The sequence below is a fragment of the Schistocerca serialis genome, chromosome 4, assembly GCF_023864345.2.
Source record: "Schistocerca serialis cubense isolate TAMUIC-IGC-003099 chromosome 4, iqSchSeri2.2, whole genome shotgun sequence".
In the NCBI taxonomy this organism is placed as follows: Eukaryota; Metazoa; Arthropoda; class Insecta; order Orthoptera; family Acrididae; genus Schistocerca; species Schistocerca serialis.
In genome coordinates this window covers 160,050,096-160,069,186 of record NC_064641.1, presented here as the reverse complement: position 1 = coordinate 160,069,186, position 19,091 = coordinate 160,050,096, and positions in this window count along the sequence as shown.

Below are 19,091 nucleotides of genomic sequence, written 5' to 3'. Positions count from 1 at the left end.
ACAGTGGAGCAGTTTGCGCGTGGTCGCGGAGGATAGAAATATTTCGGAGTGCCGACCTGTGCTCTTGTGTGATTTCCGTGGCTTCTGCAGTGAAGACATAGTGTGCGTTTAGAAGTGAATATCTCGCGAGCTATGTTGTTGCTCATAACTAATTACGTGCACTAGGAATGTATTGTTTCCCTGTTATTCAACTTTTATTTAATTACTGGACCATCGACACCAATAAGTGTTTTGCAGAAATATACTGAAACCCTAGTCGCGACACTTACGGAAGACGTAAATAAACAGAAAGAACAATTAGGTGACTTATCGGAAAGAGTTGAAGAGATTTCAGATAAATTGACAAATCTTAGTTTACATGGGGACAGAGATTCAGATGATACAGCACCATTGCCATTTGCAGAAACCGAAGAGTATCAGAACATAAATAAGCATGTTGAAAATCAGGGAAAATTTAATGAACGCGTTAAAAGGGAAGTTGAGGCATTACGAAAGCAAGTCAAGCAAATTGAAGGCGAAATCGTAGGAAAAGTAGCAGAAGAAATTTAGAATCACAGATACCAGAGGGCTTTGAAGAAAGTAATTTGTTTCGTGTACGGGATGCAACAAGAGAGCGCCCTGCGCGTGAATTTAACAATAATCGTCATTGTGACTGGGACAGACGCGGTAGGTCTTTGTCGCCACGAGGCGAAAACTTTTGACTATAAACATTTTTTGACTGTTCGGAAATTTAAGATCTTTCGCAATTCTAAGAATGACATACATCCTTGTGCATGGTTAGATCAATTTATGTACGCACTTCCACCAAATTGGCCACTAAGTCACAAACTGGAATTTATGTGTGGATATTTAGAAAACGAACCGGCGACGAGGATGCGCGCACTCATTAGAGATTGTAATAATCTGAATGATTTTTATCATGCATTTCTATCGGCATATTGGTCCGAAAACACGCAAGACAGAGTCAAACATAGTCTGATTATGCAGCGTAATTTTAAACAGTCTGAGTTCCGCACGCCAGCAGAATATTTTGAAGACATGATTCGAAAGAATCAGTTCCTGTCCAACCCTTATAGCCCGACTGAATTAATTCGCATTTGTTTAACCAATCTGCCACAATCCATAAGACAAATTGCTTTAGCTGGAAGATGTAAAGACGACATCGAGACTTTTAAGACTTTGTTGCAAGAACTTGAGTATGACAACGACGACGGGACTTCTTGTAACTTTTTCAGTAACAGTAATTACAATAGATTTTCAGAGAAAAGGGATGGTGATCGGAACGGGCGTTATATGGGTAATTTTGAGAATGACAGACGTAACAGACAGGACAATAGATACCAGCCTTATGACAATAACAGACGTTCTAACAGAAATTACACAGACAATTATAATAACGGTAATTCGTACCGGAATGATCAATCATATGGAAACAGTAATCGGTATCATCAAGACAGAAATTATTCATACAGTAATAGAAATTCTTTCTACAGAAATAACCAGGGTAGTAGATACAACAATAATTTCAGAAGTGACAGTCGAAATTACACAAGAAGTAGTTATGCAGACAGACAGGAAAATAGAAATTTTAATGACAGACACAACCAAGAATTTACATGTAACCGACAGGAGGGACCTAATTGGCATCCTCCGCGTGACAGGAATTCAGAGAGACAAGTGCAAATAGTGGAAATTGATCCGCGAAATGACGGGAATAATCAAAGACGTGACGCAAACAATCGACAATGACTTGCAGCTTCGGCTTCTGTCAGCAATATAGACGGTTCAGAAAGTAATGACACTACGACTTTACACTACGTACGCCTGGAAGACATGAGAGACGTTTTGCTAGACGAAAAGGAAAATAATGTAGACGCATTTTTACATCCTGTTATTGAAGTATGTGTCGGTAAGAATAAGTTCACTGCAGTTTTAGATTCTGGGAGCCCATTGAACGTCATTAGTGAATCAGTTTTTCTTATATGTGAAAGAACTATTGCCTGTCCTGTGTTACCTATTTCTAAAACTACAATTCGAGGAGCGATTTCTGGAAAAAGTGTGGAAGTTAAACAACAGACCAACTTAAACTTTATTTGTCAAGGATACGAATTTTCTGCTAATTTTATTATTGTTCCATTACTCAGTACACAAATTATATTAGGTATGGAGTTTCTTAACACACATAAGGCAATTTTGAACTTTAAAGAAGGAAGTGTGAATTTGACTGTTGCCGGAATGCCGAAAAGTTTGAAATTTTTCGAGTTTTTAACAAGATCTGAGTCAGATACAAAATGTTTAAGGTTTCTTACTTCTGATGTTTTCGTTGAGCATTATGACGACAGTGTGTTTATTTATGACAATGACAATAGATACAGAGACGCGATGGATGATATAATTAATAGCGAAGAATTAATTAATGAAAAGGTTAAGAAAGCTGAAGTGCCAGATGACGTTGCAAGAGAAGAGCTGCACCACATTTTGACTTCACATGCTACAGTGTTCAGTCATCACACAGGAACTATACAAGGCTTACAATATTTATTTAAAGTAAAAGAACACACACCATTTCGCGGGAAAACGTACGCTATTCCTTTGGCTTACTGACGCTCTAAGGGAATACATCATATATCAAACGTTAAAATTTTTGTGGAATGACATACTTTCGAGAAACCAACAGTTTACGTAAACATGCAGAGAATACAAGGATACCGCGCTGTGTTTTGGCGGCGGCATATACTCAAAGCAACAGTCAAGTCTGCGCGCCGCACAAGGCAGTCGTTGACCGCAAACAATTGCTTCCTACGTCACGCGCCTACAGCTGGTCGAGCGCTCAGTGCGAATGCACTGACAGCCATAAACAAATACACAGTCTAATTTCTCCGACTAAATTAAGTATAAAGCTATAGTGACTTGATGAATTATGTTATTAACGTTCAGTATTTTTCAGGATACGGTTCTAAAAAATATTTAAGAACTTCAGGTAAATTCTGTGCGTGTCCGACGTTAAGAGGACTTGCTATCGAGAAAATTTCAGGAAGAATGTAATTTCGAAGAAGAAACTAATAAACTAAAACAGGTAACTATTAATTGAGTTCATTTTTCAGGTAACGTATTTCCACTTAGGTGCGTACTTTAGACGTAATTTGCTGCTCGCAATTACGTGATTCATACTTTGTGCTTGCGTACATTTTCTGATTTTTGTCAATGTTTTATTAATGAACAGGGTTGTTATTTGTATATATTATGCATCGCTTGGCTGCACTGCTTTTTCACTGATGTCATATTTTTTTCTATTATGTGCCTGCTGTGCTTATTTATTTAAATTATAATTGTAACCTGATTAATTGTGCTGTGATTATGTATGTAAGTTATACTTTGTGATTTATCTGCTTGCGTCTTCATGTTTACTTATTAAGATTACATATGAACATTTATTTGCTTATGCTGATATGATGCTAATGACCTGTTTATTATATTAGATAACATATTTGCTGCCTTGCTTATGGATTGCATATTTACACATTTCTGTATTGTTGTCATAACTACTCTTTAATTTGGTATATAGAAATGCTGATATACTGTGTATGAACATAGAGTTTAGGTCACATTATTGTATTAATTATAGATTGTTCGCTTGGCAGAGCCTCGTTGTAAGAATTGTGCTGTATCCACTTGTTGACATTCTGTTCTCTACTGGTATATTTACTCGCTATTGCATGTTTTGCTTACGCTCAGTACCTTATATTTTTAAGATAAGAAAATGAACTGCTATAATTCGACATAAACGACATTAGTACAAGGAACTTCATAGAAGTCACATGAGCTGGAGGTTTTATGAAAGCTGTATAAATTTATGCTAATAGGAAGGAAGCTAACGACATGACATACCAAAACTAGGTTTAGACCATTGACAGTTATTACACTGCATTTTTCGTGAGCAATTGAAATAGGAAGTGACACTTGACACAGGAAATACTCCACATGTTTGCTTCTGTTTGCCATAATTCTTGAAGTGGTGTACACACTGTGAAATATTACGATCATTCACACTCCGTAATCGTACTTAATTACTGAGAGTTATTCGAACTAAGTCTGTTAGAGGTCATGTATGCATTTCTTTGTTTATAATTCATAATGAGTAGAAGATTTGGCTCAGATGGATTACACAGAGGTTGTGTGTTGACAGTGTGTCTTCGGATTGTATAGGATGATGAGGTTTGCATTAGGATTTTATCTGTACTTGTTCGAGGAGACTGACTAGAGGAAAGAGTTGTTATGGAAGTGAAATGATATTGGCGATAAGGTTTATATGTGTCGACGTATTGAAGAGATATTATTGAGGTATTGAGATTATATGAAGTTGATGATTATTGGAGTTTTTGTGGACAAGAGGTAAGGTAAATGATATTGATGATAAGATTTATATGTATCGACATAAGAGGTATTATTGAAGTATTGAGATTATGTGATGCTGATGATTATTGGAGTTTTGGTGGATAAGAGGTAAAGTAAGTGAGGTGCATATTTTTTTTTGTTGTTGGTCTATATGGAACAAGGAGGATGAAGATAGCAGACTAGAACACTCAAGTAGAAGGAAGATAGTCTATACACACACTTTGTTAAATCACTAAGCAGTATATACTTTTTTTTCGAGAGAGGAAGTAATTGCATATCTTGGCTCACTGACAGTTGTTCAACAACAGTACATTTGATTTGGCTTGGCAAACATTGGTCTTGACATGATGACTATAACTTTGACTTAACTATTATTGACTGTTGTACATTGCTGCCACTACTACTTGATACACATGATGAACATCAAATTTTGACAGAATTGCATTTACACAGTTAACACTATTCAATTACACAGTAGTACTTAATGTGGATGAAAGATGAGTGAGTGTGTTTTGTGTGTTTTCCTTTCCTAATCCTACCCACCTATCTCCTAAATATTATTTTATTTGTTTGTAGTGGCTTGCACTGACACCCATAAATATTATAGGTTTACTGATGTTTGTGTATTTTTAATAGTTAATATGACAATTATCTGACATCATTTGTGTGTTTGTTATGATTTGTATGTTTAGTGTAAAAGCATTTGTATGTGGATTCAAACTATTGTTCATGCCTGAACTGTCTGATTAGTGATGGTGAATATTATGGACTGTTACCTGCACTTGTTGAACATTGATGGGTGCCACTTAGAAATGTTTAATTTCTGCTGATGAACTGTGTGATTAGTGATAGTGAATATTATGGACTGTTACTTGTACTTTTTCTACATGATTGGTGCCACTAGGACATGTTTAATTTCTGCTTATAAACTCTGATGAACAGTGTGATCAGTGATAGTGAATATTATGGACTGCTCTCTGGACCTGCTCATCTTTGCTGGGTGCCACTGATGAACTGCTTCTACTGAAATAATGTGATTTGTTGCTGTGTGTACCTGTTCAACATTACTGGGTGCCACTGATGAACTGCTTCTACTGAGATAATGTCACTTGTTGGTGTCTGCACCTGCTCAACATTACTGGCTGCCACTGACGGACTGCTTCTACTGACATAATGTCACTTGTTGGTGTCTGCACCTATTCAACATTGCTGGGGGCCACTGATGGACTGCTTCTACTGAAAAGATGTCACCTGTTGGTGTCTGTACTTGCTCAACATTGCTGAATGCCACTAATGGAACTGCTTCTGCTGAGATGATGTCACTTGTTGGTGTCTGCACCTGTTCAACATTGCTGGGTGCCACTGATGAACTGCCTCTACTAAAATAACGTCACTTGTTGGTGTCTGCACCTGTTGACCATTGCTGGGTGCTACTGCTGGAACTATCAACTATTTTTTTAATCATTGAAAGCATTTTATGTGAACATTTGTATAAACTGATTTTTTGTGTATTGTGTAAACTATTATGTAAAGTCACATGTATGAAAGAATTTGTATTGCTTACTGTATTTTATATGTTAGGTTATTGAAAGGTCAGTGCAAAGCCAAAATTTTATCTAATTATGTGATATTTACGTATTAATATTATCTTTTATTTTGGTCTGTATTTTGTGGACGAATTTGGTGGTATTTTCACCACCAATGCTGGCAAAAATACCATCAAATTCTGGCCCGTGGAGGAGGGGCATATGAAAGGTGGCTACACTGAGTCACTGCGCCAGAGATTGCGCCAAAGAGTATTATTCAGCCGCCTCCACTGGCAGTGCTTGGGGAGAACTTGTAGTAGTCAGTGCTGGTCGAGAACTCATAGTGAAAAGTGCTTGCTGAGATGTCGTAGTGAAGAGTGCTTGCTGAGATGTGGTACTGAAGAGTTCTTGTTGAGATGTGGTAGTAGAGAGTCGGTGTGGAGATATATTGTAATGATTAGAGTGATTTTCGTCAATATATGAAGGTAAAAAAAAAAAAAAAATTTTTTTTCTTTTCTTTTTATTATCTCAATGTCTTAAATAATGCAGCATTACAGGTTCAGTCGCAAAGCATCTGGCTTGTGTTCTTGTATTAGAGTGTAATTCTGGTTTTCTTGCGCAATTATAGTATTTCTATTTTTTAATTACTTCAGTATAAATGATATTTAAAATTTCTTGCCTAATTGAAGAAGAACCGTGCCAGATGTGTACGTTGAGTCATACTTCCACACACAGAACAGTTACACTTGTGCTTTGTTGGATTCGTAGGTTTTATAGTTGCTGGGGACTTAATTAATTAATTGTATTAACGAGAATTTTCATTTCATTCTTTGTTGTTGTTCCATGCAGTCAGATTGCGGACAAAAACTAGTCAGGGCCAACCGTTTACGAAACAGCGTAATCGGACTTACAGCTACCAAAAATATTTGCATTTTAAATAATTAAGCCCCCATGAAATCCCTCAGGAGGACAAGCAACGACTCTTATCAATCAATGCCAAGCCGAATAATTTCTTGCATAAGAATCAGAGGTGGATCAACACGCTGTCGACTTGCTCACTTCGTAAAGCTCTTTCTCCTGAATAAATCATCCAATTTTTCTGAAAATGTATTCACTTGTTTGTCTGTACATCTGCATTACATCTACCGATTTACGTGCCATTTGGATAATTTGTTCGTTGTGCGTCGGTTTATTTATTTATTTATTTTTATCTTAGAGTGCATTTGAAACAGCGGGTTAAATGTAGCGATCAGTATCTAGTAGTTTGGTAGCTCTACGCGATGTAATTATCAGTGAAAGGTTTCAGCTAGATATGGGGTATGTGAATAAATTTGTGAACTCTATTTCTCGTCGAATGAAGGCCATCATCCCAGCTGGAGGCGGTATTACGCGCTATTAGCATGAGGTCTGCAGGGAGTGGCACATTTTTTTGTGGGTTAGTTGGGCCACTCGCTGTACGCACTGTACGTCCGAACGCCCCCTCACGACCTCTCGCCGAAAGCTGCTGCCGCAGCGCCTCTAGCGGCAGCCGTCGTAATGGCGGCAATTAGTGACGCGGCCCGTACTCTGCATGGGATTCACGTCCGGCGGTCGCGGACAGAAATTTGATGAGCGCCGGCGGTCGTTAGTGACTCCAGTCCCACCGTCCGGGCGCGCCGGTGGAGAGCGCGATTTTTTTCCTATAAATTATCTTCGCCAACCTCTCATTTTGATACGTTTCATTAGCATTTCCGCGGTGTGTGCGACTACGAAGGCAGATCATCACTCGCCTGCCTCTAATGAATCACCCATCGGCTTCGGTCATTCGCCACTAGTGCTTTTTAACTCCGACGCGGATATAACAAAAGTTGTTGAAGGAATTGTAGCATTATAAGAACCAGGCACTGCTCGAAGGTGATTATAAGAGCAGAAAAATAAGTTTGGTTATCTCTTTTTTCCGAGTTATTGGTCTTCTGACTTGGTTGATGCAGCTCGGCACGAATTCCACTCCTGTGTCAACCATTTCATCTAAGAGTAGCTCTTGCAATCCACGGCCTCAATTTTTTGTTGGACGTATTCCAGTCTCTGTCTTGCTCTGCCGGTTTTGCCCTCTACAGCTTCCTCTTGTACCACGAAAGTTATTATCTGATGTTTTAATACGTGTTCTATCATCCTGTCTGTTCTTCCTGTCAGTGTTTTCAATATATTCATTTTCCTCTCTGATCCTGTGAAGAGCCACCTCATATCTTATCAGACCACCTTATTTTCAATACTCGTTTGTAGCACCACATCTCAAATGCTTCCATTCTCTTCTGTTGCGGTTTTTCCACAGTCCATGTTTTACTACCACACAATGCTGCATTCCGAAAGTACATTCTCAGAAATTTCTTCCTCAAATTAATGCCTATGCTTGATACTAGTAGATTCCTCTTCTCCAGGAATTCCTATCTGCTGTCCAGATGGCAGGATTCCTTAACTACATCTACTTCGTGATCCCCAATTCTGATGTTAGGTTTCTGACTATTGTCATTTCTGATACTTCTCATTTCCTTCGTCTTTCTTCGATTTTCTCTCAGTCCATATTCTACATTGATGAGACCGTTCATTCCAGTCAACAGATCCTGTAATTCTTCTTCATTCCCACTTAAGATAGCAATTTCATCAGCGAATCTTGTCATTGGTATCCTTTCACCTTGAATTTTAATCCACTCTTGAACCTCTTTTTATTTTCGTCATTGCTTCTTCGATGTACAAATTGAACTGCGTCTGTGTCTTGCGCCGTATTCTATTCGAGAACTTCGTTCTTGGTTTTCCAGTCTTATTGTTGCTTCTTGGTTCTTGTACGTACTGTGCATTATCTATCTTTCCCAATTCCTTACAACAAATTTTCCCAAAATTTCGAATATCTTGCACTATTTTACATTGTCGAACGCTTTCTCCATGTCTACAAATCTACAGAAAAATCAAGATACGTTCATAAATATTGTTTCAATCATCAACGGCAACGTCAGAATTGTCTCCCTTGTGCATTTGCCTTTCCTATAGCCAACACATCCTCAATTTTATTTTCCGTTCTTCTTTATATTACTCTTGTCAGCAACTTTGATACATGAGTTTTTAAGCTGACTGCGTGATAATTGCCCGATCTGTCGACTCTTGCTATCTTCAGAATAGTGAGAATGGTGTGGATGATGTTTTTCCAAAGTCTGATGGTAGGTCGCCGTCTTATACGAGGGCTGTCCAGAAAGTAAGTTACGATTGATCGCGAAATGAGAATCACAGTGAAAATCAGAAATGTTTCATTTGTAACAGTTAGCTACACCTTTTAGCTACTTCTCTACGTAGTCGCCGTTCTGGCTCAGACATTCGTCCTAGCGTTGTACCAACTTTCCAATACCCTCATCATAGAAGGCAGCCGCCAGTGCTTTCCGCCAATTCTCTACGCTGGCCTAAAGCTCGTTGTCTGTGCCAAAATGTTGTCTTCATAGCCAGCGGTTCGTTTGAGCAGAGATGAAACTCAGTGGGAGACAATTACGGGCTGTATTGTGGGTAACCGAACATTTCCAATTGAAACGATGCAGGAACATCTTCATTGCCCCTGCAGAATGAGGCTGAGAATTGTCTTGAAGAAGAAACCGCACGACAGCTATGTAATGATGGTTGCATAGCTACAGGGGAAAATTCTCACCAGGCCCTCGTACTTGGCGGGAGACACTATTTTCTATAACATCTTTACGCGCTCACTAAGAGCTCAGGAATGAAAAGAGCGATATAATTCTACCTAGAGTCATACTAGAGACACTGCCCAACACATCTTTGCAAAGCTTTATCGGATTTTCATAGTCGTTTCCATTTCGCGACCGATCATAACTTGCTTTCTGGACAGCCCTCGTACATTGTGCACACCAATGTCAATAGTCGTTTTGTTCCCTCATGATTTCAGAAGTTCCGATGGAATGTTATTTATCCTTTCTGCCTTATTTGATCTTAAGTCGTCCACAGCTCTTTCAAATTCTGATTCTAATTCTTGATCTCCTGTCTCATCCCTGTAAACTCCTGTTTCTTCTTCTATCACGTCATCAGACGACATCTACCGCTTGTAGGCTATCAAGCTACAAGTCGTAACGTGTAGAGTGTGGAAGGATAGGGAAGTATGGAAGAAAGGTTTTCTTGAGCCGTCAGTCTTCTGTCTGGTCTGATGCGGTCACTCACGAATTACTCTCTTGTACCAACCTCTTCTACTAAGAGTAGCAACTTACGTCTTCCTCTGCAGTTTTTAATCTCTACAATTCCTTCAACGGAATTTATTCGCTGATGTCTAAACACATGCCCCTTGTTCTTATCAGCGTTTATCAAATGTTTCTTTCTTCTTCGATTCTGCGGATAACCTCCTCATTCCTCACATTATCAGTCCACTTAATTTTCAACATCATTTTGTAGCACCATATCTCAGCTGCTCCGGTTCCCTTCTATTCCGATTTTCTCATAATCCATGAATCACTACCATACAATTCTGTAATCGAAACGTAGGTTCTCAGAAATTTGTTTCTGAAATTGAGGCCTGCGTTTCATACTTCTTTAGATCAATAATCCCCTCTTTGTCTGTGTTAGTCAACTTTTTTATGTCCTCCTTGCTTCGTCCTTCATGTGTTACTTGTATGCTAATCATCTTTAATAGGCACGGAAAGGAATTAAATAAGCTTCATTCCTTCTGTCTGTAAGAAAATCAGTCTACGTTAACCACTTTCAAAAACATGAGTACAATTTTTATAACAATATTTAAATAAAATCGATATAAGTTTTACAAAAGATGAAATTTCCTTGTTCGAAAAAGATTTACAGTAAAAAGCTATACCTAATTAGTGTGGCAAAAATGCTATAGCAAATGTCATTGCATATTTTAAAACTGGTCTCGACAGCATAAAAATGGTAAGTGCCGTCAGACAAGAATAGCTCATAACGTGCACAGTATCGTAAGCAAAAATTTAGCTAATTTTCGATGTAGAGTTCATTGTGACAAAAAGTTAACTAAAGCCATTAATGTAAAGTTTAAAAAAATAATTCATTAATAACGAAATCTGATAAAGGCAATGTGATAGTTGTTGGTAGCAAACAAGAGTACGTAACGTCAACCTTACGTTTTTTTGAGGAGAACTATGTTGTCGTGCTACACGATGAGCCTACTCCAGTTTTGCAAAGGGAAATTAGATTCGCTATTAGCGACGCTAAATCTTTACTTATACCCTTTGATAAAACAAAAGTAACATGAACCCTCATCTTCCAAAGTTGTGTCCTCAGTTTGAAGTCCTCAAGATAGATCACCCAGTTTGGCCGATATCGTATAGTATGAATACTGCTTACAACGACATAGCAAAGTTTCTTCACGATAATATTTCAATTTCTGACAGTCAAAATCTAATTAGCAAAATAAAAGACTTGCATTATGATCAAAATACATAGTTGATATGAAACTTCCTGGCAGATTAAAACTGTGTGCCCGACCGAGACTCGAACTCGGGACCTTTGCCTTTCGCGGGCAAGTGCTCTACCATCTGAGCTACCGAAGCACGACTCACGCCCGGTACTCACAGCTTTACTTCTGCCAGTATTGTAGCGAAAATAAGTTTTTCTATTACAGTGGACAGTTGTATCAGCAATCCGATGGTCCTGCAGTGGGTAATCCATTGGCTGGTATCCTCGCAGACATATTCATTAATTCCTTAGAATAACATTTTTTAAAAAAAATTTCAGCTGCCATTCTAGGTGTTCTTTCACACTCCAGATATGTGGACGACATTTTGATTATTTACAGACTGCCTAATAATGGCACTGATCGCCTGTTCAAAGTTTTCAACGAGCTTCACGAAAAAATTACTTTCAAATGTGAGTTTGATAACGAATTCCGTCATTAAATTGTTTGGATATAAAACTATCAATAATTCTTAACAATTGTTCTTTCAATATTTTTCGCAAAGAAACTTGCAGTGATCGAATAGTGTCGTCTCTTTCAACACACGTTCATTCTCACAAAAATTCCTTCCCATTCTTTCATTACAGCGCTGTGTCTACTCCTTTATCTGATGACAATCTCGAAGCGAAGATTAGCTCGATTCAAACTGTTGCAGTCAATAACGGATACGTGCCAACCGTAGTGGATAAAATTTGGAAAAATAAAACCTGTGACGGAATTACCACTCTTGGTACTTCTCCTAATGAAGAAAAGAAAATAAATAAATTCTATTCTGCTTTTCCCACCTGTGTATTACAGGATTCAGCGTGTCCTCCAAAACAAGTACGACTGTAGCGGAGAATTTTCTACTAATAATAGTTTAAAAAAATTTTATTCATAATTTGAAACCAGAGCCCTCTCCTTTACAGACTTCAGGTGTCTAAAAGGTTAGCTGTGACACATGTGCAGCCTCTTATTTAGGACAAACAGGACGAGCAGTTTCTGTTAGATACAAAAAACATGTCTTCGGGAAAAATGTACAAACATATATAACTCGTCCTATGTCGAACATTTATTAATTAAAAGCTGTAGGCGTGAAGAAGTTCATGACGTCAGTATCCTGCACACAGAAATTTATATTCTTAGAGAATTAGAAATTTTCAAACCTCATTCTTTTAATTCTTAATTAGCAGCTGCAGTTATGTAATGGAAAAAAATTTAAAGGTAGAAATACCTAAAGTTCACTCCTATTTTTCTTCAGTATAGACTCTAAAATATCGTCTTCTTGTCTCTTCTTCATTTATTACACTGTAATCGTTTCGTACAAAAATGTATCTAATATGTGCTTTTGCATTGTCCTATATATTTTTTCATTTTGCTTAACACTGGCTATTGATATGTAAGATGGATGAACACTTTAAAATATTTTTCGTAAATTAAGCAGCTGGTAGTGTTACTAGACGTCGCAACTTGTTCCGCGTCCACGCTGTGGCAACTTCGGCATGTGAGAGTGTTGGTCTGATGCGATATCCAGTGACTGTCATTTCTTGTAGCCTTTAGTTGTACTACGGCATATAGCTACGGATTTACTGGTTGTTACCAGATTTACGCTACTCTGAATGTTTTTAATTGTATGTTTTTTACATATTAGCTTCTGAATGAAGCATTTTATGTGACGAGAGAATTATTGCTCTCAAATTTATTCGCCAGAAATCACATGTGAACACAGCCTTGCTATGAATCTGCTCGGAATGAATATTGTTAATTCCTTAGGTTTTTCTCTTTGTTGATATTTATTTACAACATTTTTAGGTAATTGTGGATTTTCTGATGAAAAAATCCTTAGTCGGTGTCAAAAAATGGTGAAAGGAATTTTTTTTTGTAACTGGCTGGCTGTTTTATACCTATCACTTCCTATAATTCAGAATTCCCTCACTTCATGTTCTTCATGGACCCTAGTTATGGTGTTAAGTTTACTGTTAATCTCATTTCTGCTACTCCTCGTTACTTTCGTCTTTGTTCGCTTTACTTTCCATCCATATTCTGCTCTCATTAGACGGTTCATTCCATTCAACAGATCCCTCATTTCTTCATCACTTTTGATGAGGATACCAAAATCTTATCATTGATATCCTTCCACATTGAATTAGCGTCCCGTATTTGACGTACAGACTGCACATTGGGGGCGAAAGACTACTCAGTGTCTTACACCTTTTCAACCTATACACTTTCTCCTTGGTCTTTCATTCTAATTGTTTCCTCTTGTGTCTTGCTCTTTCCTTAGTTTTTTTTGCATTCTCTCATCATCAGCTTTGATACCTGAGCTGTTGAAGTTTTACCATTGAGGGTTGATTGTGTGATTACACTTCATGTACGATCTGTCATCCTGATACGTTCATGTCGACTTTACCTCGTTAGTAATTTCCGGTCGCCGTTCTCCGAGCTGATTATCTCCGCGGTCCTTCTACGCAGTGCCACAAACTCGTGCCGTTGGACTTCTTCACCTTGTTGCGGTGCGCTGATGCTGGAACAGAGCTCCAGTCTGTTCAAGCTATAAATGACGTAAACAGTTTTGAGTCAACTCTTCTATATTCAACGCGCAATGTTTTTCTTGTACAGCTTCAGTTACAAAAACGGGTGAACAGATCTACCTTACTTATCAGCCCATGGCAGATTACAACATATTTATGTATAACTTTCACATTAGTGTTCAAAACAATGATAATTCTTATAATTGTTTCTGATTTTTTACATTCTTGTACACGTCTTTTTACACATTGACCTCCAAGGTACAACCAGGTCGCGACGATCAAAGAACAAGCGAGCCTCCACAGCAGGTAGAGAACCATAATCACTCCATCTATATCTATGTTAATAATGTGTCCCGCAGACGGATGCCCCGACACTTTCAAACTGCCTAAACTACATTTTCAGTCACCACGAATGTCATTCGTCGGCCTAATAGGATGAAGGTAGAACGCGTTATTCCGAAGAATTCCATGTTACAGTACTGGTACCCCCACTTGACGAATCAAGTTATGTATCTCAACATAATTAATTAAAACATCACAGAACTAAAAATGTTGTTTACATGATAATAAGCCAATTTTTATTTCTATTAAAATGATTTTCGAGCTTAAAATCATTTAAAAAATCTACTTCTATGTTTGATGTATCTCCATCAATTAACCCAGTTTGGTCAGACAACGAATAGAGTAACATTGAGCATACTTCGTTCCATTACTTCAGAAGATTCAATCTATCACTCTCTTCTGTCGATGAGAGTACGAGCAGTGGCTGAACTGTTCAGTTGGGTGGTATTACGTGTAATCCAATATAACTGCCTTCTCCATACTTCGAAATTATCGCTCCCACAGGCATAAGTTTTTCAGTTGTATTGATGTATAAATAACCCGGTAAGTGCGAGTAGTACACGCACGCCTAGGGTTCCATACAAAACTTAGTCATATATATATATATATATATATATATATATATATATATATATATATATATATTAGTGGAAGTGGAAGATTAGGGAAGGTAAACCTTGCCTAGGGGATATACACCATCACTAAATTGATCAGTGAGAGCTTACCGTAAACTGAAAAAAACACAGCCACTAGTGAAAGTGAACCATCACTGTACTCGGCTAGGGAAAGTGTACAGTAGCATATCCTCCACTAGTAAAGGTGTACTATCGCTGCTGCCGGGTTATTAACGGTGCGTCCAAGAATGCTACCACGCATCAACATGAATGTAATTGTCGTCAGCTCGTTATTGCTGTATTATACAGCAATGCAGTTATGGTTGACAGTAGTGAAGTTATGGTTTACAGTAGCAGCTGTGGTTGACAGTAGTGCAGTTACGGTTCTCATAAGTGCAGCTATGGTTGAATCAGTGAAGTCCTACGAACATTTTAGAGTGGAGCGGGGAATTCTCTTCACGGACAGAGAAAAGTAAGAGTCACTTATTAGCAGGGCTAAATCACTAAAATTTGGACGAAAGAGGAATGTCAACGACTTCAAGTGTTTGAAGAGATATGAAGTGCTGGAAGTGACTGGAGTAACCAAATTAATACAAACTGTTAATTGAAGAAGGTAAGATTAAATACTGTATTTATGATGAAGATCTGTATGATATTCAGTATGATACTCATGTAATGACTGGCCACGGTGGATGCGACACAGAAAATATGATGACTACATGGATGCAGCAGCACAACACCGTACATTAATAGTTGTGCAGCTAACGAAGAATAGCGCTGCACGTTCTGGAATTAAAAGACCTCCATACTGTAATTTTTCCTCCTATCTACGTGATTATGTAGCTCTCAATTCGTTCGAGCAATCAATCATTCATGATAGGAAATACAGTCATAGCTCAGTCACTCAAAATGATTCTGAAATTTTACTTGTTAGAATGAAATCAGGCGATGATTCTTCTTCTCTGCAGGCTCGTGCTTTGCGGCAGTCTGCTAATCTGCACAAATAAAATGCCTCGTAATTTTGGGAGCGTTGTATAATCAGTTGGGAAACCTCAGATCAAGCGGATATTTGGCTTTGATGAAGTTTAACCTTCCGAAGAAGCAATGGAGCTCTTGGATCATTAAGTGCAGGTTCGTATCCAGTCTTTCGGAAGTCCCTTCTGATTAACAACTACGCAATATATCGATAAATATCATTAATTCTCAAATTTAAAATACACACCATTTACTTGAAGGAGCCATCTATATATATTTCCATTTAATCGTACAGTTCATATCAGTTATCTTCTGTAATAAATCTCAATAATCAGATTACAGTTCTTCCAAACCAAGCACAGGCTAATCGGCACGAAGACAATCTCGGAACCTCCCGTTCTCTCTCTCTCTTTTTTTTTTTTTTTTCTAACAACTACCAGAGAGAGTACTACAAAGAATACTTATGCGCTCATGGCATAGCTATTGTATGAACTACTTTTCGCATGGATTCTGCGAGTATGAAGATAGAAAATTAGTAAACGTCATTCAGGGGTAGAATTGTATCTGAATAATTCATCGAATATACGAAGCGATGTTTGGCTGCCCTCCTAAACATGGTTTGCCTTCAACAAGTTTACCTCCTAAAGCACTGATGACCGTTCATTCTGAGGATAGCCTTGCAAATATATTTAATCAAATGAGTGTTATCAGTGAGACAGGGACTGAAACTATGCAGGATAATGAACACAATAAATCTCCATTGCAATAGGATAACATACCAGCAGGAACAGAGGTTTAAAACAGAGAGAACGAAAGTATTCCTGACAATAATGATTACTCCCTGACTGATTTAGACGAGTCAACTCGTGCTATTAAAAAACACAGAACTGAAGCGTACAAGTGCTTAGAAGAACAAGCTCAAAGAATGTGACAGTGTTCAGATCGCTGCTTTCCAACATTGGAAAATGGCGTACTGTGAGTGTACCATTTCCCGACTTCGATAGCCGGCCGTTGTGGCCGTGCGGTTCGAATCCTGCCTCGGGCATGGATGTGTGTGATGTCCTTAGGTTAGTTAGGTTTAAGTAGTTCTAAGTTCTAGTGGACTGATGACCTCAGATGTTAAGTCCCACAGTGCTCAGAGCCATTTGAACCATTTGAACCGACTTCGACAGAGGAAGAAGGGATGCTAGGTCGATCTTGGGTGTCGTCCTCGAGACAACGGCCGATGGCTTCTACCGAATCGGGACGAGAGATGGTGTGCTGAGCCAACTATACGCACGGTAACAAATTGTTCGCTTTTAAATAATTATGGAAAAGACGATACGAAACGGCACTGCGGCTACAACAACATTTTGTTTCAGGTCGCAGTTCAGTAATCTCAGAGGAGTAAGTTCCAGCAGAGAAAACTGTTGCCCTGAGGACAGTTGCGACGCCTCAGCCGATGGGAAGCGGCCAGGGGTTCTTCAAATGCTACTGCCAGCAAAAATGTCAGACACTGGGATGCTTTTGCCAAAACAAAAATGTGTTGTGCAACTCAAAGTGCCTTGGTGCACATCATTGCTGCAATAAATAAATTTTACATAACATAACTATGTTTTCAGACTACAGGTGGTAAATGCAACTTTCGAAGTACGACTGTTTTGTTATTCAACTATGGCTCACGTTCCTTACCTCTTGGCAGTGAAGTTATACATTCACTAGTGATAGTGCACTATCTCTAGTCACTGTGTATTGTTTGACAGAAGTGGAATCAGTAATCCACTTTTACTAAATGGGCCAGTGAAGGTGCATCCTGGAAATCGAGAATCTCGACGATTTTCGCCTGTTATCGATAATAGCAACATACCGGTCGTGGAATTGCAAGGCTTTCGATATGAGTTCCAAGATAATTGTCGGATTTTTTTTCCTTTAACTGTACTGTGTAGCCTTGCTTCATGCCACATTTCATGATTCCCGGTCGACGGGACGTGAATCTGCGAGTATGAAAATATCTGACATAAACGGCCGTATCATTTGACTGTAGTCACTGAGTCGCTTAAAGTTTTTGCATCTCCAAAGGACCGTTGCCCTTAGTGTGTGAAATAAATTTGAATTGATACCCGTTCCTGAGAAAAAGGGTTCTTAGCGTACTGACAGGCAGGTAGATGGATAACAAATGATAAAACTTTTTTCGCGTGATATAATTACAAATTAACAGTTTTCGAATTCTTCCTTTACTTTTACATCTACATCTATACTCCATAGGCCACCTGACGGTGTGTGGCGGAGGGTACCTTGAATACCTCTATCGGTTCTTCCTTCTATTCCAGTCTCGTATTATTCGTGGAATGAAAGATTGTAGGTATGCCTCCGTGTGGGCTCTAATCCCTCTGATTTTATCCTCATGATCTCTTCGCGAGATATACGTAGGATGGCGCAATATACTGCTTGACTCGTCGGTGAAGGTATGTTCTCGAAACTTCAACAAAAGCCCGTACCGAGCTACTGAGCGTCTCCCTTGCAGAGTCTTCCGCTGGAGTCTATCTATCATCTCCGTAAACGCTTTCGCGATTACTAAATGATCCTGTAACGAAGCGCGCTGCTCTCCGTTGGATCTCCTCTATCTCTTCTATCAATCGTATCTGGTATGGATCCCACACCGGTGAGCAGCATTCAAGCAGTGGGCGAACAAGTGTACTGTAACTTACTTCCTTTGTTTTCGGACTGCATTTCCTTAGAATTCTTCCAATGAATCTCAGTCTGGCATCTGCTTCACCGACGATTAATTTTATATGGTCATTCCATTTTAGATCACTCCTAGTGGCTACTCCCAGATAATTTATGGAAATAACTGCTTCCAGTGGCTGACCTGATATAGCTAAATGATAAAGGATCTTTCTTTCTATATTGTGGAACTTTTCTTCTTGCTGAATTTCATGACTCTAGGTTAACAGGAAGTATACTGTAGGTTCTGACTCGTGAATTTGCTACAGTCAATGACAAAAATGGTCGTGATTTGTGACTGCATTCACTTAGAAGCATTTACTTTTTTACACTGCCAAAGGTCCGTTGCCCTTAGCATGTGACGAAAATTTCCGCGTGATACGTCTACCCATTCCGGAGGAAAAGGTATCCAAACAGTCGGACAGACAAAAGGACAACAAAACGATCCTATAAGGCTTCTGTTTTATGCCACCTGAGTCACAGAACCCTAAAAACGATTAAGTTCATCAATACCATAAGGACTTACATGGTGACTTTTTAAATTACAACACTCTGGAATCTCAAATCTCAGGTTTGT